Below are 21,723 nucleotides of genomic sequence, written 5' to 3'. Positions count from 1 at the left end.
ACTAATCTTTGGTAATATCCATTCCAGGTAAACTAGGGATGTTAGAAATAATTTTGTAAGAAAAGTGAGCTATTGTGTTGGACTCTATAATCAGACTCATGTTGACCTTGTGTATTTTATCAGTGTGTCAATAAAAGGATGTCTAGTGAATTCCCAAATTATTGGGCCTCAAGGAATTGGGGAAGTAGGAGTTTTACATAACCCATTGGATCAGATTAATGGCCCTGGTTCAGCGAAGCACTTAACATGCTTAACTTTGAAGCATATGACTAATCGCCTCTCTCTTCCGCAAATTAATTAAGCATGTGCTTAACTTTAAGCATATAATTACTCCCGGGCTTAAGTGCTTTGCCCTATCAGCACCTGGGAATTCTAAAAAGTACTGATGTGTGTGATAAAGGGTGAATCTGAAGGTGCTTTTGGGGTGGGGTTTTCAAAGAAACCTGAGGGAGTTAGGCACCCAAATCACATTAAATGTCAATGGTACAACAGGGCCAGTCCTTAGATTAAAAATCCATATGTTGTCAATGGAATAATATGTTCCTTGATATTATTCATCATTCCTTATTTAATGAAAAGGAAATCATTTTAAAAAGCTAGTTTGCTTGGCACTTTGTTTCCTGATGTTGGCTTACTACTTTTGCCTTGCTCAGCACTTTGGCCAAGGCACATCACTGACGTCCGTTCCTCTGCTGGTGGCGGTCAGCTGCATTGCCAGGTTCTTAGTGCTGCCGTGGTTGAGTCTTTCAGCCCATGTTTAAAGTGAAGCACACGTTTGTGTCTTGTTGAATCAGGGCCTTACATGCTTTAGGTGACTCTTTATTGGTTTAAAACCAACTGTTTCCATTACAATTTTAAGTCGACACATCTCTGATGATAGGATCTCACTGTGGTAAGAACAATACATATCCTAGGCAGGTGTTTGTGATACTAAGTTGGGTGTCTTTAAATCAAATAAATATTAAATAAACGTCTGATGTCTCCTAAATGCAAAGGGACTCTGTGTGCCATATTCTGATTTCAGTTATACCTGTGGATGGCCAGGCTAAAATCACTGATTTTGGTGGAGCTGCTCTGGCCTAACGCAAGTGTAGCTGAGATCAGAATCTGGCCTGCCCTGAGGTTGTTTATCAGACTCTAACCTCTTCTGTTATATCTCCTTTGGTACTGTCTTCAGTAGCAAAGCTTCCTTGATCAACCCATTGGGCCGGATCACCCTTCACTTAGTATAACCCAAAGAGGAGAACCCCTTGTGGAGTTTCTCCCCAATTAATTGGTCAGGCATTGCAGGGGCTGATGCAAACCCCTGCAGATCCCAAGGAAGCTACGTAACCCCAGAATCCTCGCCGCAGAGATCCAGTGCCTTTGTGCCACTGATGGATTCCCAGCACTTCCCCTTCTGTTCTTGTTCCCCAAGCAGTGTAGTACCCCAGCTGTCATGCCCACAGCACTTCTTCCCCCAGAGTCCAAGCTTGGTTTAGTGGTTTATTTTTGTCAAGGGCTTAGCTTAGTTTTGTGATGCTGTTGCGGGCGTGTGTCTGGGGTCCTTCTATCGAACAGCAAAGCCGACACTGATCATTTTAAAAAGTCTTTTGCAGCCATACACCATTGGCCAGTTTCGTCCCACTTACGGAGCCGCCAGAAAGGCCTTTCTTTGTTTATTATGGTGACTAAATATTTTATTTAATGTACTTTGAGTCGGGTACTGTAGGTGCCTTGCTCTGTGCTTCTGGTGTATGAGTCCCCTGCACATAAATAGTGGTGAGGTCATCGCAGTGGGGTGAAAGAGTTAGATGAGCATTAAAAGTTACTATTTGAACTATTGGCTCCTGCATTGTTGGGTTGCTGTTTTTTCTAGGTAGACTCCATGGAAAATCTGCATGGTGTGTTTGATTCTCCAAACCTGACAGGTTTCAAAGAGACACTGGCAAGATTAATAGGCCTCAAATGTAGCCTCCCCTAAAAATAACTTGGGCTTTCCGGCTCTTCTGATACAGGAGGGGGAAAGGGTCTTCCAAATTGAGGACATCAAAGCAACTAAAATGCAGATGGTTCAAATGCTCCTAACCAGCCCTGGGGCCTGGGTGTTTTTCCAGTTATGCACTGGTACTGCCCCTCCTTCCCTCTGCACGTACTCTCTGCTCTTGGATGTTTTAGTTCTCCCATATAAGACATTTGCCCTTTCAAGAGTTGTATCTTTCACAGGAATCTGTGCATCGATTAGCACAGTAAACTGGGCTCTCTGCAGTGGAGGTAGATAGGTGTAGCAAGGGGCAGTTGAATCTTCCTGCAGCAGGAGAGAGGGCCTCTGATCCTTTTGTAACTTTCATGTGTTGTTTTATCTGGACAGTGAACATGATAAGATGTGGTGCCTCAGGGCTCCGTCCTGTAACCCTTACTCACGTGAGCTGCAGGATCAGACCCTGAGCTTGCTACTGGAAGAATCTGAAGAATAAAGAAAGGGTTTGGGTTGATATTCATGTTGCTCAGATGATCTTGCCAGATACCAGCTGTAGCAGTGAAAGGGTGGAGGCTGACCTTCCATTCCTCCCACTGGCTTTGCTCACAAGAATGGTTTGGGCAGAGCGACAGGCCAGCACACACGCTGTCCCACCCCCCCCAAACCAAAATGGTTGGGTCTAATTTCAGACCTATCATCAACCCTGCCTGGCAGTCTCTTTTTAAACCGTTGCCTTTTGGTGTGGCTAGTAACTTCCATTACTCTCTAAGCTAGTAACCTCTTGATGGCTGTCTGCATTATCTTGCACATCTGGTGCAACTTCACATTGCTTGAGTCACTGCATGAGGCCTGGTTGACATAGCGTGGGCCATGAAGTTATATGCATTTGTTTGTACTCTGAGGTCACTGATTTAATATTTCCTTGGAGATCTATAATATCATTTTAAGGTGATGCTCAGCCCCAATCATAATTTCAAGAACAAATCGGAGACAAGGCTCTATTCATAAAGATAGTATGTTCTTCCAGGGGCTAAGTACCATAAATAACTGATTTTTGGATGCATGCATTGCCAGCATCTCTCAAAAGACGTTAATAAATTCCAAGGCCACATCTTTGAGCGTCAGCCGTTTTCTTGATGTTCTGTCCATTGGCTCATTTAAATACAATCAGATTCAGCTTTAAGAAACATAACATGTTTTTAGATTTCTCAGACTATTAACATATTTTCAGCTGCTCTTGGTCTAGTTTAAAATAGAGAGAGTCCAAGTCTGCTGCTATTCAGATCAGCGGTAAAGCTCTCATGGACTCCAGCGGGAGCAGGATGAGGGGCTGCAGTTTAAAGCTGGTGTGAATTGGTGTTGGTCCATTGGCTCTGCTGATTTGCACCAGCTGAGGAGCTGGGCCTTTATTTGGGGTACAGAACATTTTGTTTTCACTGTTTGCATTGGAAAGGAAACTGTCAAAGTAATAGCCCTGCTTTAAACAAACAAACAACCTTTTGTCTGTTATTAACAACCCCTTCAGATGATTAAAGCTGAAAGAATTTTAAAAATCCAATTTACTTCTCATGCTTGGTAATGATTTTTTTTTCTTTGCCTTGTCTTATTTTTGCATTTTGCTGAGCTTAGGCCCAGAGCCAACAAAGCACGTAACCTTACCTTGAAACACACGACTTGTCCCTCTGATGTCAGTGGGATTTAAGCATGTGCTTAAGTGCTCTGCTGAATGACAGTGGGATTGCTCACCTGCTTAAAGCTAAGCACACGCTTAAATGCTTTTGTTGACTTGGGGCCTTGGACAGTGAAACTAAACTGCTAGGTCTTGCTTTCCATTTCTGGGGCACTTCGCATAGTGCAGCACTGTCTGGACTTGCAATGCCAAAGAGGAATGTTCAATCCAAAAACACTTACCTTGATTGCTCCAGGGACTGTCCTTCCTGAGCGTCTGCAAGAACCAATCACCTAGCAGATAATGCTCTAAATGAATAATAACCTGTGAGTGAAGTTCTGGCCCCACTGATGGTAGTGACTCCAGGATTTCACTCTGTGATTCTCTGTTAAACTCTCTTTATTTTATTGTTAGCCTGTTTGTCTGCTTCATCTGCCTGTTGTGTCCTGTCTAATGTCTAGATCAACAGCTCTCTGGGGCACAGACTGTCTCCTACGTTTCTTGAATGTACAGCACCTGGTGCAACAAGGACATGATCCTGGACTGGGGCTCTTAGGCCCTCCCAGAATAATAAAGAATAATAAAAAGGTTGCTTAGTTTAATCAATAAAGAAAACCCCATTCAAACCTTTGAAAATAATAAGAGCAATTTTCTAATCTGGGTCCAAAAACTACTTGATGTTCATTACAAAAGAATAGATTCCTTAAATGAATGAGCCAGCTGGTCATGCTCCTTCCCAGGTGGGCCTTCTGCTGCTTTTACTCTGCTCTCCTTTACACCGGGCCTGGCCTTTGTGCTTCCTTAAGGACACCATTGTCGTCAGGGAGCTTTAACTTTTTTTTAACTGCTGTCATAATTTTAAAAAGAGGCAAATAAGTTGTTTGGATCAGAAGCCTGGCTGGTGTTTTATTAGCAAATGCAGACCAAGAACTCCCTTTTATTTGTATATCAGGCCCTGGGAAAAAAATTTCAATAAAATAAAAACGGTCTGTATAAATAATAATGAGGGTCTTATGGACAGTTTTGAGCTCTCATTGCCTGCAGATACAGAATGTGGTCTCCCACAAGAGGACATGGGAGATATAAATCTAATATTACACCTCCTTGGCGTCTGCATGAGTGTGTAAAATCTAGTCATTTACACTGCATGCAAAGCAGAATCACTAACCTACCAGCTGTATCCGTGGGGATGACGTGTTTGGAGCTTCAGCAGCTCCAAACAAGATGCAGTTCTGTACAGAGAAAGCGGCTGATATGTGCCAGCTTAGCTTACTTTATTTTGGAGCTGAATGTTAACACACCTGTTGGAAACTGAATCCAGCACAGTGCTGGGCAACTGGGGGCACAGCAAAAGGCTGTTCTATTTACGATCAGAGGGCTGTTGGCTCTTGCTCTGTGGAGACTAGCTACATTTTAAGGGCTGTCGAACCAATGATGTTCTTCCTAGCCTACTACCAAGAAGTGAACAGGGAAAGGTTTGCACCTTTTTTAATGCAAGAGGAAGGCTGGGACAGTGGTTATGAAATTGGCCTGGAACTTAGGCACCCTGGGTTCGATTCCCTACTCTGCCCCAGACTTCCTGTGTGTCCTTGGGCAAGTCACTTAGTCTTTGTGTGCCTCACTTTCCTGAACCCTAAAATGGGGATAATAGCACTTCCCCGCCCCATAGAAGTGTTGCAAGACTAAATACATTAAAGGCTGTGAGGCGTTCAGAAAATGGAGATGTGGGCCAAGTAATGCAAAAAAGCAAAATGAGGTATTTGGGGGATCAGTCAGGACTTTTGATGAGTCCACCTACTCAAGCTTTTAATTATTGGTGAATTTACAAAAAGCCTTGGTCTTCTCACCCAAAACTGTGCAGCCTTGAATTTGCTGATTTATAGTGGGAGTTTTCAAAGGCATTAAAAGGCACCTAGCTCCCATAGACTTTCAATAGAAGCAGGGTACCTAAATCCTATAGGCCTCTTTAAAATTTACTTGGCTTGGAAGTTCTTTGCGGAAGGGTCCATCTTTTAGTTCTGTTTGTACATCCCTTAGCACAGTGGGGTCCCGGGTCATGACTGGGGCTCCTACAAAAATCAATAATAATCCCCTAATATAAATCTCAACCATCCTGCCTCTATTAATAAATCAGAAGTAACTGATGCTGTTGGGAAGCTGGGTATGGTTTCCTACCACTGACAGTTGATTGTTACGGCTGACCTTCCGTTAGCGTACAGCGGTTTATCTTCTGATTACAGCATGAGTGGTATATTAACACATGCAGTACTAATCTGTGGAATGACCTTGTCTATATCAGTCTCTCGGAGCTGGAGAAAAGCCCCTTCTCCCAGCCAAAATGCCAGCTCTGATCTGATTGCCTGTTCCTTGTGTGTTCTTAATACAGAATTCTATTTGTTTGGTGCCCCAGTTGTTTAGGGTAAAAAAGCTATCGGGCAGGGTTTGCTGGGTGGCATTTCGATTGGCTTAAAGGGGGCGAGTGACAAAACGTCTGTGTGGTTGCACTGCAGCCTATAACCACATTGTTACAATATTTAGCTTGAAAGGCAAAGCTTATGATGACTAAGCACCTCCTGCACTGCTGGGCACTCTGAGCTGTTGCTGGGGGGGGATGTAGGGGGAGAGTAGGGCTGGGAAAACTGCCGAAGCCTTCCTGTGTCAGTTTTAACACAGCACAAGCAAGCCAGAGTGAAGCAAGTCTGTCAACTCTCCTAGCTGACAGGGACCTGGAGGGCACTGAGAGGCAGCAAGAAAAATGAGGGACTTTCAGGGGCAGCTGTGTTTTACTAACCCAGTCATAATGCCCCTAAAAATCCTTATTGTTCTTGCAATGTTCAACTAGAACCTCCAGCACTGGGAGGCCTTGACGAGGTAAGTATCAGCCCCTGGAATGAAGAAATGTGGGCATGTGGTTGTTCTCATTTTAAAGGGATACTGTCAGCTAGGATCCTTATTATTTTTTGAAAGGCAGGAGGAAGGGGTCTTGCAAAAGCAAATCTGGATAGGAAAGTTGTCATGAATTGTCTTACAGAAAGTGTATTTTATACTCAGAACCCAAACAACAATAATATTGTGCTTATAGCATAAGAGCAGGGAAGTGAAACGGATGAGAAACTAAACTGAAACTCGCTAATCTATTTTTTCCCCTTGACTAAGTGGAGTGAAATGCAAAATATGACCAAATAGCATACAGAATTAATAATACAGTTACAATCAGATTTAAAAAAAAAAAACCTTGATGTTTATAAACTCAGGTGTGGGGGGGAAACCCCAAACCTGCAAAGACTTACATCCATGCTTAACTTTACACACTGTAAGTCATCCCATTGACCATTCATAGCACATGAAATTATGTATGTGCGTAGGTGCCATAAGGACTGGATATTCAACTGGGAGAAATTGGCATATCTGCATTGACTGCAACAGAACCAGGCTGGTTAAAGCTAGCCGAAGATCCAGACCTTAAATGTTTACAGATATTTAAATTCAAATAAACAGTGTGTTTGCAGATTTAAATGCCCAACCCTGCAAATACTTGTGCTTGCGTCCCTTTATGAAATTTCAAATGAATGTGCTCCTCTAGCAGATTTCGATTACCAGCCTTTAAAAAAAAATGTCCAGAGCATACAATATTGCTAGCACCCCGCAGAGAAATGTGTCTTCACGAAGGAATGCGGCCTCTGGTTGCTTTTCTCCTGTTTAATAAATTATACACATTTCAGTGATTCCCTTCAAACTTTTAACAAATTCAGAATGACACTTACAAGAAACCAGACTGAACAAATGCTCCCCAGTCATCTGGAAGGATCATGCTTCTCAGCCAAAAGGAATCCGCCACCAAACCCTTCTTCCTGTGGGGTGACGTGCCCCTGCCCTTCCTCCCAACACCTGGGTCCGCCGTCCATACTGAAATGAAAGCAGCTGACAGCGCAGCCTGGTCAGGAAAAGTGGGAGAGAAGGAAACATTCTTCAAGATGAAATATTAATTGGAATTAGAAGTCCTAGGTGCAAATTGGTGAAGAAATCTAAATAAAGGCCCGATTCAGCCAGGAACTTAAGCCCATGCCTAACTTTAAGCACATGACTTGGCCAACTGAAGTCAATGGGACATAATTATGCCCATGCCTAAGAACTTTTGGGGCTGCATTTGAAAATCATTGGGAGTTTTGAGCTAAATTTCAAGGAAGGCAGGATCAGGACCCTGGTGACCCGGGGCCATAGGGCGAAGTCCTGGCCCCGCTGAAGTCAGTGACACAATTCCTTTAATGTTTACATTCCCTGTATACTCTTCTTGGCAGCCCAACATTTTACCCTGCGCACTTCCAAGTGCTAACCCGGAGTCAGACCTTACGTAAAGGAAAGATTTCTAGCACGTGCTTTATAATCTGCTCTCCTCTTGCACTGGTCCATGAAATCTAATTTGTTTTATCCCCTTTAATGACCCACAGGGACCCACTCCCGTGAAGTTCCCCAGGAGACTATATAGGACCTTCACTGCTTACCCGGCCTAGGAAGGCTCTTTCCACAAAGCAGTGCTTCCCTTTTGCTGCTTCGAGTGTACCTGAAGTTCAGTTCCAGCACTGAAGACAGAAGCGACAGCGCGTTTGAAATGAGTTGATACATGTAATAACGTTAATCCTGGACCTTCCAGGTCAGGGCTTGGCCACAATGCCAAGTTTAGGCAGCGGCTCCCTCACTGTACCCGTCTCTGGACAGACAAGCTTAGTCAAATGTGAATTCAGTTGAGTTCCACAAGGAGGCAGTTTATCACATATTCATGAGGAAGGGTCACTCAAGTCCAGAATCTTGTCTCTGTACCATACAGTTCAGAGGAAGGTGGAAGAAACCTCCTAGTGGACAAGTATGGAATTACCGGTTTATAAAGGATATTTCTTGCCAATCCCCATGCTGCCCCTGTTGGCCTACACCTTGAGACAAGAATCTTTATAGCCCTTATATTTTTACCTTAACTTAACTGTGAATGTTTTCATTATGCACATAATTCACTATACTTTTCTGAATGCTGCTAAACTCTTGGCCTCAATAGCATCGTGTGGCAATGAGTTCCACCAGCTAATTATCTGTGGCAGGGACAGCCAAACTTACTGACCTTCTGAGCTGCATACGACAATCTTCAGAAGTTCAAGAGCTGGGGCACACCTGCCGGGGCTCAGGGCTTCAGCCCCACTCCTGCTGAAGCCCCAAGCTCCAGCAGGTGTGCCCTGAGGGGCTGAATCATAGAATCATAGAATATCAGGGTTGGAAGGGACCCCAGAAGGTCATCTAGTCCAACCCCCTGCTCGAAGCAGGACCAATTCCCAGTTAAATCATCCCAGCCAGGGCTTTGTCAAGCCTGACCTTAAAAACCTCTAAGGAAGGAGATTCTACCACCTCCCTAGGTAACGCATTCCAGTGTTTCACCACCCTCTTAGTGAAAAAGTTTTTCCTAATATCCAACCTAAACCTCCCCCACTGCAACTTGAGACCATTACTCCTCGTTCTGTCATCTGCTACCATTGAGAACAGTCTAGAGCCATCCTCTTTGGAACCCCCTTTCAGGTAGTTGAAAGCAGCTATCAAATCCCCCCTCATTCTTCTCTTCTGTAGGCTAAACAATCCCAGCTCCCTCAGCCTCTCCTCATAAGTCATGTGTTCCAGACCCCTAATCATTTTTGTTGCCCTTCGCTGGACTCTCTCCAATTTATCCACATCCTTCTTGTAGTGTGGGGCCCAAAACTGGACACAGTACTCCAGATGAGGCCTCACCAATGTCGAATAGAGGGGAACGATCACATCCCTCGATCTGCTCACTATGCCCCTACTTATACATCCCAAAATACCATTGGCCTTCTTGGCAACAAGGGCACACTGCTGACTCATATCCAGCTTCTCGTCCACTGTCACCCCTAGGTCCTTTTCCGCAGAACTGCTGCCTAGCCATTCGGTCCCTAGTCTGTAGCTGTGCATTGGGTTCTTCTGTCCTAAGTGCAGGACCCTGAAGCCCCAAGACACCCCCCCCATCCTTGCTGGGCAGAAGTTCTGAGACCCACCCCCTTCCCCGCTGGGCAGAAGCCCCTACCCTACCACCCCACTGCAAGACAGAGGTCCTGAGCTCCCCCACCCCCAGTCAGGTAGGTGGAGAATGGGGAAGACATGGGAGGTCTGTGAACCACACTTTAATGGTAAAAGAGCTGCATATGGCTCGCGAGCTGTGGCTTGGCCACCCCGATCTATGTATATAAAAAAGTATTTTCTTTTCTCAGTTTTAAATGCGTTGCCTTTTGAATTCATTGAACAGGCCTTTGTTCTTTTATTATGAGAGTGGATAAACAGGGGCATCCGATTTCCCTTCTCGATACCATTCATTGTTTTGTATAACTCCCTCATGTCCTCTCTTATTCATCTCCTCTTTAAACCAAACTGCCCCAATCTTTCCAGTCTCTTCAGACAGAAATCTTTCCAGGGCTCTGCTCATTTTTGTCCCCCTTCTCTGAACTCCTCTGTTCCTGTTGCATCCTTTTTGAGATCAGAAGAGAAGGCAATATTTGCAGGTGAGGATTTCTCATTGATTTATAAAATAGCGTTATAATATTCTCTATATTATTCTCCATTCAATTTCTTATACATTCTAATGCTTTAGTTGCATTTTTGACCACTTCTGTGCATTGAATAAAAGTTTTCATTGAGTTCTACAGTGATTGCCTCTTGCCATTTAAGCTTTTTGAAAGTCCATATCATTTATGTCAGTTAGTTCTTCTTTAGCCACTAGGAGCCTATGCCATGCTCTAGTAGATTAGAGATGCATGGTTTTCCTCAGCATTAACCATGCAGGTTTGCCCCTATTCTATCATGTTCAACAATGTGTTTTATAATTCTATTTTTACATATCATTTTAATCAGTTTACCTGGTTTTGTGGTAAGACTTACCTCTCTGTTATTCTAAGGATCACCCTGAGCACCTTTCTTAAAAATAAGGACATTGCTACCTTCTCGCTGATTTTAATGAGGCTGAATATTTTTCGTAACAATTCAGCTCCATCATTTCATTCTTTCATTCCTTCTGAATTATTATTTGTACTACAGTGGTGCCTAGAAACCCCAACTGATATCAGGGCCCCATTATGGTTGTACATACACATGATAAGGGCTTGTCTACATAGGGAAGTTATTTCGGAATAAGAGAAGGTGTGAATTGAAAGTGTGATAGCTATTATGGAATAAGCGTGTCTACCTGGGGAGTTATTCCGGAACAGCAATAGTGGAATAGGTATGGGTACATTTCCCTGCATAGAAAAGCCCTAGAAGACAATCCCTTCCCCCAAAAAGAGCTCTCACTCTGAATAGAATAGACGGACCAAGGGAAGGAGAAAGGAAGGCTAATTATCCCCATTTTTCAAACTAGGGACTGATGTACAAAGAGATGTGATTTTTCCAGCGTCACCCAAGAAGTCTGTGGTGGAGCTAAGAATTCATCCCAGAGCTATTGAGTCCCAGTAGAGTGCCATACCCACAAAATCATCCTTCCTCTCTACTGCCTGTCCTGGGGACTTGTTGCTCTTGTAGTTAGCAATTTGACTCAGCGCTTCCTGTTTTGACACCTCCGATATCTGACAATACCTCATCCTAAGAATCCCTAGGCACAGAACTCTCTTGATTTACAAGCATTTCCTCCTCTAACAACTGCAAATGTCTTCCCCTGGTACCGAGGTAAGAAGGAAGGGGCTGCCTGTTTTCCTTGGCAAGGCCTGTGGTTGTGATTAGCTTTATCTTTCTGCTTTGATTCTTACGTGTAGCACAGAGAGCATTAGCACGCCAGTAAATAGGCTGAAGACCAAAAAGCTACTCCAGCAGGATATTGTTAGTGCTGAAAACAGGAAAGGCCGGTCATGGTTAGAAACATGGACCTTTTTTATTGATTGTTTTGAGTTACTGTTTTTATGTTTTGAAGCATTTTAACACTAAAGGGGAATGTTTATATTTTAAAATAAATCTTTTGTAATATTTGAAGGATTCTCCCCAGCCTCCCCCTTCACACCCCAAAGAGAAAACATTCCTGGAACTTAAGGCCGGGGACCATTCTGATCATCTAATCCAAACTTCATCATCCACACAAGCCATAGATTGCACACACCGGCTATGTCTGCACTTCAGTGAAAAACCTGTTGGTGACCCGTGCCAGCTGACTTGGGCTCGCAGGGCTTGGGCCGTGGGGCTGCTTCACTGGAGGGTAGACTTCCAGGCTTGGAGCCTGGGCTCTAGGACCCTGTGAGGTGGAGGGTCCCTGAGTCCAAGCTCCAGCCTGAGCCCGGAAGTCTACACTGCAGTAAAACAATTGCACAACCCGAGTCCCGCAAGCTGGTATGGGCCAGCTGCAGGTGTCTGGCTGCACCATAGACACACCCAGTGATCATTGCCTTTGGCCATGCAACGTGGGCTTGAACTAGATTGTGCCTTTCAGGAAGACCTCCAGTCTTGGTACAAAGACCGTGGCAATCTGTTCCAACGATTAATCCGTCTCTGTTAAAAATGTGCATCTTATTTCTTATCTTACTGCAGACTTCAACTTCCAGCCATTGGCTTTTGTAACATCTTTGTCTGCTGCATGAAAATTTCCCTTATATCAAATAGTTTCTCCCGATGTAGGTAATTCTAGTCCAATCAAGTCACCCCCACCCTCCCATAGGTATAGATACTGAGGAAGCTGGATAAAGCCTATACAGGGCCCCCCTCCCCCAAAACCTTCCTCAGGCATGGTCAGTTGTGCTGCACATGCCAGCTACACGAATTATGTGACTCTCACTCCTGCCTCTGCAACGCCTTCCTCCAGAGCAACGGGTGAGGCCATGCTAGGTTCATAGTGGATCTTCCTTCTTTGCGTTATGGGCTGGCAGCAATCAGTAGTGTTCCACACTCCCTGCTGCTCTGAGCCATACTGCTGTGGTATCTGGGCCCCCTGTGTGTGGAGGACCCAGATCCCTATAAGCCCCCATGGCCTAAATTGTCAAGTGACTAGAGATTTTGGGTGCCTCGGTTTCTCAGTGCCCAACTTAAGATGCCTTGAAAGGGTTTGATCTTCTCAGTTATGACTGGCATTTTTCTGAAATCCAGGCTCCTTTAAGGTATTTCACGCTGGACACACACAAAATGGAGGCACCTAAAATAGCTGGTCACTTTTGAAAATATAAGTCAATGTTTGCGTGGGAAACAGCTGTCTAAGGGGGGCTGGTCTGAATCTGTGGAATGAACCCCCCCTCCCCCCCCCGAGGAACTAAGGACCATCAGCAACCTCCCCACCTTCTGCTCCAAACATGAGGCACGACCTGCCGAGCAGCATGGACATTAACAAACAAACCAACACCCATAAAAACCCCACAAAAACAAAACCATGCATTGCACACACAAGTCTCCCCCCCACACCCACCCAACAGGAGAGAATGAGAGAGACCAAACCAGGCCTGACAAAGGGTCGTTGTGTCACTTCGTGCCTCACTGGAAGGGGCTCAGATAGGACAGTGCTGTGTGGCATAACAAACAGACTTGACTCATGAGCAAAGGTTTCAGGATGAGACTCCAACCAGAGAGGAATTAGCATGATGTGTTTCAAGCACAGCTGGAAACCTAGCTTGCGGGGTTACCAGCTGAACTGTTCTGTAATAGTATCAACTGCCACCAGTTCACAGCTCTCTTTTGTGGTGCATCCAATCAGATAGGAATTGTACATGAGCCACATGATGTGAATTAAACCAGTGGCTGCAGGAAATACCCGAATTTCACAGCCAAAGCTTCTGATTCTGTCAGTGGAACTCTGGTTAGCTGCGGGAACGCTTAATAAATAGCTGTTCAGAGGAGGAAATATGGTTATTAAGGAGACCTTAATTTTATTAGCATTTTAAACACGTCTTTCTGGGGGAGATGGATGAAATCCCAGTTGTCCAAGTCTCCCTTTAGCAGATGATGGTTGCGATTTTTTTCTTCTTTCGACATAAGATCAGAGCTGGTAGCGTTAAACCAGAGACTGTTTACAATGTGAGGGAGTTTGCAATAGGAGCTAGAAGGGGAGCAGCAACCTATGAGTAGGAGGACAGTGAAGATTAGGCCAAGATTTTCAAGGAAGCTTAGTGATTTGGGATGGTTCCGTTATTGGGTGCCCGACTTGAGTTACCTCGCAGGGCAGATGGTCACTTTTTTTAAAAAATCAGGCCCCTTTAAGGCTCTCAAGTTAGGCACCGCAAATCACTGGTGGCTTCATAGGTGCTGGAACTGGAGGTGCTGTCATACCTCCTGGCTTGAAGTGGTTTCCATCATATACAGCGTTTACAGTTTGGTTCAATGGCTCTCAGTACCCCCACTATACAAATTGAGTAGCTTTAGAAAAGTGTGGCCCTTACTATTCTAGGTATACTTGGTCGTGCTTCAGCACAGGGGGCTGGACTAAGTAATTGTGCGAGGTCCCTTCTAGCCCTACATTTCTATGATTCTGTGATGATCACTGTCCTCTGAATCCTTGAGCTTGAAGAAATTTCATTCCAGTTTCACTGTGGCTGGCTACATTTCCCCAATCTGAATGCCAGGCAGGGCTAAATTCCCAGGTAAGGCCGATGTCCCAGAGTTTAATGGCTGCATTATAAGCTACTTTAAGAAAAAAAAATCAATCAATATGCCATGTCTGCTGAATATTAAGGCTAAAAGTGGAAGGGATATGGCATCCCAAGGTAACTAGGGCAGTTGGTGATAGTGGATTAAAGGCTGGGTTCTGCGGCTCGTAAATTCAGCTGTGAATGTTTGTCAGTGAGTCCCTCTGCGTATGAGTTGTGGAGGCTGCAGGCAGCTTTCAGGAAGAGCCTGCTCATTTTTCAATGGGTTTCCCCCTAACAACTGCCTCTCGTCTGCCCAGACTCCCCTGTAGATAGGCATGAGTGGCATCTTTGCTTAACCATGGTGTGTTACTGTATAAAGAGTGGCAGGATGGAGATTCAAGGCAGCAGCATTCCTGGTTATAAATAAGGGTGCAAGAGATTCTAAGGAATGGGTGCAGGAGGCTTTTATTTGCCTGTAGGGGAGGGGAAGCCAGTGAAGTTTCATCTGTTGTCACCCATCTCAAGCCCCTACTCTATATTGCTGTAGAAGGAGAATCTGAAATTAGTGAGCTTTTTGCAGAAGCTGGATCAATGATGTGTTAGCGTCTGGGTAGGAGATTTTCCCCCTCCCCCCACACCAGCCTATTATTTGAGTCCAGCCGCTTTTTAAGTGCAAATGAAAGACAGAGTCATCAGTGATTCTGTTCTCTATGGACTGCATTCTATAAATGTCCTTTTAGAATAGGCTTAATATCACTTCTTCCATGGCTTCTATGCCCCTGCAATAGCAGCATAAGAACATAAAAACGGCCATACTGGGTCAGCCCAACGGTCCATCAAGCCCAGTATCCTGTCCTCCGACAGTGGCCAATGGCAGGTGCTCCAGAGGGAATGAACAGACAGGTTATCGTCAATCCTGTCACCCAATCCCAGCTTCTGGCAAACAGAGGCTAGGGACACCATCCCTGCCCACCCTGGCTAATAGCCATTGATGGACCTATCTTCCATGAATCTACCTAGCTCCCTTTTGAACCCCATTATAGCATTGGCCTTCACAACACCCTCTGGCAAGGAGTTCCAGAGGTTGACAGTGCGTTGCGTGACAAATGCATGAAGGAAGGATCTCAAGGAGCTTTACAAACATTAATAGATTAAGCTTCATCTCTGAGGTAGCTCCTTTTGAAGTCATTGAAGTTCTACCACGGGATTTGGAACCCAACCCTACCCTACATAGCCAGCGATCCACATCCTCTCTGCATATATTTATTTGCATGAGACCTATGGATCCTGTGTCTCTATGTTGGGCTCTGACTGTCATCATGAGTGGCTTATGGCGGGTTGTATCTACTCTAGGCTTTCTGGGCTGGGGAATGTTGTCCATGCTACTTACAGTTTTCATGGACTTCAGGAATAAGAACTTGTAATTCAAGCCGCAAGGGGATGCGTGGCATATTTGACCTTCAACATAAAGGAAAAACTAATACATCATTTCTCGCCAACGCCTTTCAAAGGTGATTTCTATCGTAAACTTCACAACTAAGCCAAACTGTATTTCACGGTCTCTTTAGTAACGGCCAAATCTTGTGAGGCGCTGAGTTCCCTCAACTCCCAGAATCTTGTCATTGATGATCACTGTCCCTTGGTCCTCAGCTATTTTAATCACCCCTGCAATACACACACACACACAGTTCCCATTACTGTCAATGGCATTTGCCTTCCACCCACATGGTTTCCCTTGGGTGAAATGGAAAGATATTGTTTCCCAATGAATATCACTCTGTTAATTGGAAGTGCAGACACTTGATCTCCATAGGCTTGCCTCACAACTGTCATGGGGCATAGTCTTTGCACAGCAAGAATGATACTATCCGTGCTGCCAAGCAAAAGATCAGTACAGAGGGCAACAGGCTATTATGACATGACTATTTAAGTCCTCTCATTTCCATAGGCTGATGGCCAAAAGCTGTCCTGTGCGGTGTAGGTTTGGAGAGCTTGAGCTAAGGCACGAAGAGCAGCAGTGTGATGGTAGCAGCAGCTCGGAATATCCATCAACTATACACCCTGGGCTGGAGGTTGGGAGAGTTTGTATCGAGGAGGCGAGTCAGAGCCTGAGCCACCACAGCCACCCTGCTATGTTTCGCATGCTAGCTTAAGCAGCGTGACCATGGGTCTGGGAAGCCTGTAGACACAGGCTGCAATGTTGCTCTAAGCTGAGTGGCTGCGTGGTGTAGTGCTTAAAAGCACCAGGCTCGGCACCAGGAGAGCTGAGTTCTAATCCAAGTGCCGCTTCTGGCTTGCTGTGTGACAGCAGTAAATCACTTAACCACTCGGAGCCTCGCTTTCCCGTTTGTAAGATGGGGACAGTACTGCTTGTCTGTCTCACAGGATGGGTGTGATGTTCAATTCATTAGTGTTCCTAAACTGCTTTGAAATCCCTGACTGTCAAGTGCTAAAGAAGGGCAATGGATTAGAATTGGGCAGAAAATTTCAGCTGAAACAAAGCCTGGATGGAAAAGTGATTGGAAGCTGGCAAACATGTTTGTAAAAACATTCCCCATTTTCCAACCAGCTCGCCAAAGCATAAAGTCTTATGGAAAGAGCAATGTGCTTTCAAGCCACCCTTGTTACTGAGAATTTGCACTGCATGATCATGCAGTATTTTGCTTTTGCTCTGCTGGAGGGAGGGAGGGGTTGCCATCCGACAAGCAGAGTGACATGGATGGAAGAGCAAACCCTATTCCCAGTACTGTGCTGAGTCCACCTGTGTGACCATGAAAGATGCCCATTGCGGCAATAAAGCAAGGTTCGTTTCATGTTCCGTAGGTAGCCAATGAGAGGGCAAAAAGAAAAGGACACAGCTGGTAGGGAATGTTTAGGTTTCTAAGAGGGTTTACACACGTGGGTAGTAGGGTAAAAACTACTCTATGAATCACCTCAGGAGGCGCTATTTAAAAAATCAGCACTTGTCAACAGGTACCAGAGTTATAGTCCATTCCAAATACAGTGTGAAACCTGTGGTTTCTCATATCCTATTGTGTAGTAACTTTTGGAAAATAGTGGGTCAACACTGTTGCTGTGGGCTGTTAAACTAGCTGCTGTGTTTCACCCCCAGGGATGGTTGCATTTCAGTAGTGAACTGCAATTTAGCAATGACTTTATTACCAATATAAACATGATTTCGTATCACCGAGTATGAAAAGCACTGGAGAAAGGCCATGTAAAGGACAAACAAAAATTGACCTTAAGAGGCCCAAACTAATAACACCTAGCAGTTCTAGCTCATCTGAAATTGAAGATATGGGAATACTGCATGAAAGGTCCAAAATAGTTACAAACTGCAAGACTGGCAGAGAGAGATGTTTATATTTGTTTTACATTTATATTTAAATTCTCCCAAATTCTGCTGGAGCATTTTCTGCTCTTCCAGATGTTTCCTTTTCTTCTAAATACTGAGCCATCGATGGACCAATAGGATGTAGTTTTGACACCTGGGAAAAATGAGGTAGCAACCGGCTGTGTCCCTCTCAGGAGCTGTTGCTACATTATGCAGCTGACGGCCTGGCGCAGGCTGCAGATTAATGCCTTGTTTTCTTTACTTAACACTGTTATGGTTTTGTCTCTGCTTTGGAGGCATTTTATTTTTATCTTGGTCGGAAAAGGAATGTGTGCGCCTCTGTGAGAGACAGAGCGAGAGAGAGCAAGGGGCCGTTCACTTCATTGCTGTGCAAATAATGTCTTGGCATGAAACCTGCAGTCATTTAAGTTCTGTAGTTAAAGGCTGGCTATTGAAACATTTTTAACTTTGGGTTCTTTAAATAAGCAACTCCAAAACAAGGAAGCAGTCTGACAAAATTAGCGGCTCTGAAGTGCTAGAGCAAACCTCTAAAGGTCACTTGTTTATTGAAGGGAAGTTTAAAGAACATGTTTTGTTTTGTTTTTTTTAATTTTATTAGTAGCTGTATATGTCAACAACTCAATGCATTTAGGAGTCTGGATTAGCCGAAGTTTTAGGTGTTGGCAGACGTGCTACAATAGAAGGGAAATACCAATGGAATAACTTTAAATATGATCCAATCCCGGATGATTCATTGGATGTGTTAAAGTTTCCTTTCAGACCATGTAAGTAATGCATGACTGGAGTGCAGAATGCCTATGACTCAGCTCTGCAAGGCAAAGGGAGGATGTCAGAATTACTCACTGGGACAGCTGGAATCTCATCTATTCATAGGAAAGGCAACTGAAGAGCTGATCTGATCTTGTATCTTTAAGGAGTTGAGTGTGCTTGTTCTCAGCAGTAAGCGTATGACCTTATTTTAGCAATCGAACTGGAAGTCGCAATACAGACATCTCTTTCTTTATTTCCATTTACAACTATTATTGAGAGATTAAACTTACATCCAGCTCTTCAGCCCCATTTCAGACAGATGGTGAGGTCTTTGAAATGCCCATCGAAACCACCTAAATACCTTGGAGGATCTGGGCCTGAGTGCTCTCAACACCCACTGAAGCCAAAGGGAGCTCAGGGCGGTCCGTGACCTTCAGGGGGTGCTCATCAGCTTGCAGAATAAAACGCTTAAAGGAGCCTGAGTCTAGAGTGCATAAGAACTTCAAAGCACTTACCCTATTTTTTATAAGTATTTTTCTTCTAGTGCTATTGTGTCTTAGTGGTCAAGCTGGTCTGTGCTGTAGCAGGATACTAATGAAATAGCACCACCATTGTTTGACCTGTAGGGGCTCCAGCACAGGCCTCTCCCACTTTAGCTAAAGCACTAATTCTGGTGGCTAGTAGCAGTAGTGGGCTGTTATCCACTTTGTGGAAAGGCTATGAGAGGTGAGACACCATACACTTAGCTAGCTTGTTACACTACGGAAACTCTGCCTGTTGAGTGTCAATGGTAGGAGGCATAGAAAATTTGCCCATGAACTGGAAGTTTGAATCTTGGGAGCTGTTGGGAAAAGAATGGATAATAGAAGGCTGGAATACAGAGCTTCATAGCACCTTTTGCTGCTTGGATGCATGGATGATATTGTCATGGCAAGGGCTCCCTGAGAGCCGGTGAATGTGGCTGTTTTGCAGTGTCAGGACAGAAGTGTCTGCAGCTGCAGTGAAGGGAAATGAGATTTTAGTTTTTAATGGAAAAGCTAGAGATCAACCCCATTATAAGTGCATTTTAGAGGGGCCATCTATCAAACACACCTGGCACTGTTACTGGCTGAGTTACTCAGAGCTCACGCTGCCCTCAGCTTCATAATAGGACTCTGAGTGAGAGACCTGCTAATTTGCCAGCAGCAACGCATGTGCCCCCATCCCCTGGAACGACACAACAATTATAACGCCACTTGGAGCCATTCTTTTTAACTCACCCCAAGTGACCAACGTGGCTGATAACTTCTTCACTGGTAGGTCTGTGGTTATAGACCACGTGTGGTCAATAGGTGGACAATGGGCCAAATCTGGACTGCCAGATGCTTTTGAACAGACCCAGAAATCTTTTTATTTACTTATTATTATCATCAATATTATTATTTTTGTATTTTTTTCTCCGGAGTCTGGACCTTACCTATAACTTGACTGAAAAATGTGGACAAAAAGTAATTGACTCCCTGTTATAGACCATGCTTGAGGCTCATGTGTCATCTGGTCCTGCTGGACTGAGCATGTTCTTTTCATTAACAGAGCATCCTTTCGAGATGGACACAATTGCCGCACAAGTCTGTGATTCAGAGACGGTAAAAGAACCCCAAACTCCTCTCTTCCTCCGTGTATGGCCCCTACCACCATCATAGCTGAGCATGGCCATTAATGAGCGGGGTGAAGTGCGGCTATTCTCACTTGACAGACAACTGAGGCACAAGGAAATTCAGAGCCAGATTTTTTTAAAGGTCTTTAGATGCTTCAATATGCAGGTTGGCACTGAGTAGGGCTTTCAAGAGCGCCTAGGTGCCTAACTTCTCCTCCGTTTCTTTTGTTCTCACGCTGGAAAAAAGCCACATTTCACAGAATCACAGGGTTGGAAGGGACCTCAGGAGGTCATCTAGTCCAACCTCCTGCTCAAAGCAGGGCCAATCCCCAATTTTTGCCCCAGATCCCTAAATGGCCCTTTCAAGGATTGAACTCACAACCCTGGGTTTAGCAGGCCCATGCTCAAACCACTGAGCATTTGCCTGCGCTCAGGGGCACTCATCATGTCAACATCACCCATGCCACTGCTGCTCTTGGGCTCCGGGAGCAGGAGGTGCTGTAAGGCTCTGTGTTCCGATCCTTCCCTACCAGTGCCCAATATTCAAACCGGGGCTTTTGAAACCCTCACTAGGCACCTACCTGGATCTTCCAGTGCCTAAATAAATAACTTTAAAAATCTGGCCCTAAGTCACACAGGGAGTCGGTGGCAGAGCTGTCGGTGGCACCTTAAAGACGAACAGATGTATTTGGGCATCAGCTTTCGTGGGTAAAAAAACCCACTTCTTCATTCATTCACAAAAGCTGATGCCCAAATACATCTGTTCGTCTTTAAGGTGCCACCGGACTCCTCGTTGTTTTTGTGGATACAGACTAACACGGCTCCCCCTCAGACGAACCCCAATGTTTTAAGTCCCCAGCCAGCAGTGAAATGTAAGACCACCCTGCTCTGCCAGGGAAGTGCTGTGTGACCTGGGGCATGTTACTTATCCTCTCTGGGCTTCTGCTTTCCCATCTGCAAAATGAAGAGAGCAGCACTGCCCTACCTCATAGGGGTGTTGTGAGGATAAATACACACTAACAGACTGTGAGACGCTCAAATACTGTGGCAATGGGGGCGGGGGGGTCAGATTCATACCCTGGATAAATAATCCACCATTTGTAATAGCAAAGATTCTGCAGGTGAATGGGCTAAAGTCTAAAAGCAAGTTGTAGAAAGCACGGTGCTGGAATAGAAGAGCAAGCTCCCCTTCTCCTCCCCTCCAAAATACTTTGAAATCTTGAAATAGTTGGGTGTGTAAGTGACATGTGCCCTCAGGCATCTTGGACTTGCCTGGCCAGTGCTGGGCCGAGCACCTATTGACCTTGGCAGCTTTGCAGGAATTAGATTTTTGTTGTGAAAGAGCAAATGTTTCTTGAACAGCCCCATCACTGCAGGAAGCGCAAAGCAGACTTGTCTCCCTGGTGTCCGGGCCTTCTCTTCGTGCCTGGTTATTGCTTCAGTAACGTTTGGTTTTGGCATTGCAAGAAAAACAGAACTCAGCATTAAAGGGACAGTGTCCAGTTAACAAAAATTACAAGCGGAATCTGCCCCTTGCAATGAAAGGCAATGGAGGAGACAAAAAAAAACAAAAAAAAAACAAATGCCTGCAAAAGCTGGTTTCTGCTGGGCCTCACTCTGCTCTTACTTATTTGTGTAAAAAGGGAGCAATGCCAATGACTTCATCACAGGCACTCCTAGTTAGCAAGGCTAGAACCTAGACCAGAATCAGGCCCACAGAGGCTTGGTTAGTTTGAGTATTGAATAAAGAAAGCAGGTCAGGGTAACATTTCCTTT

At 44.8% G+C, this 21,723-nt stretch overlaps 1 long non-coding RNA gene across 1 annotated transcript in view; it reads left to right on the top strand.

Annotated features, from left to right (window-relative positions):
* The window catches only part of LOC140897783 (uncharacterized), a 49,976-nt gene that overhangs the window by 13,813 nt on the left and 14,440 nt on the right, over positions 1 to 21,723 (top strand). The window contains exon 2 of the long non-coding RNA XR_012154810.2: positions 8,078 to 8,252. This is a non-coding gene — a long non-coding RNA (uncharacterized LOC140897783). The remainder of the gene's footprint in view (positions 1 to 8,077; positions 8,253 to 21,723) is intronic.

The sequence above is a fragment of the Lepidochelys kempii genome, chromosome 14 (genome assembly GCF_965140285.1).
Source record: "Lepidochelys kempii isolate rLepKem1 chromosome 14, rLepKem1.hap1, whole genome shotgun sequence".
Classification (NCBI taxonomy): domain Eukaryota; kingdom Metazoa; phylum Chordata; order Testudines; family Cheloniidae; genus Lepidochelys; species Lepidochelys kempii.
The sequence above is the reverse complement of the archived record's forward strand: the minus strand, read 5'-3'. Positions and strand labels throughout refer to the sequence as shown.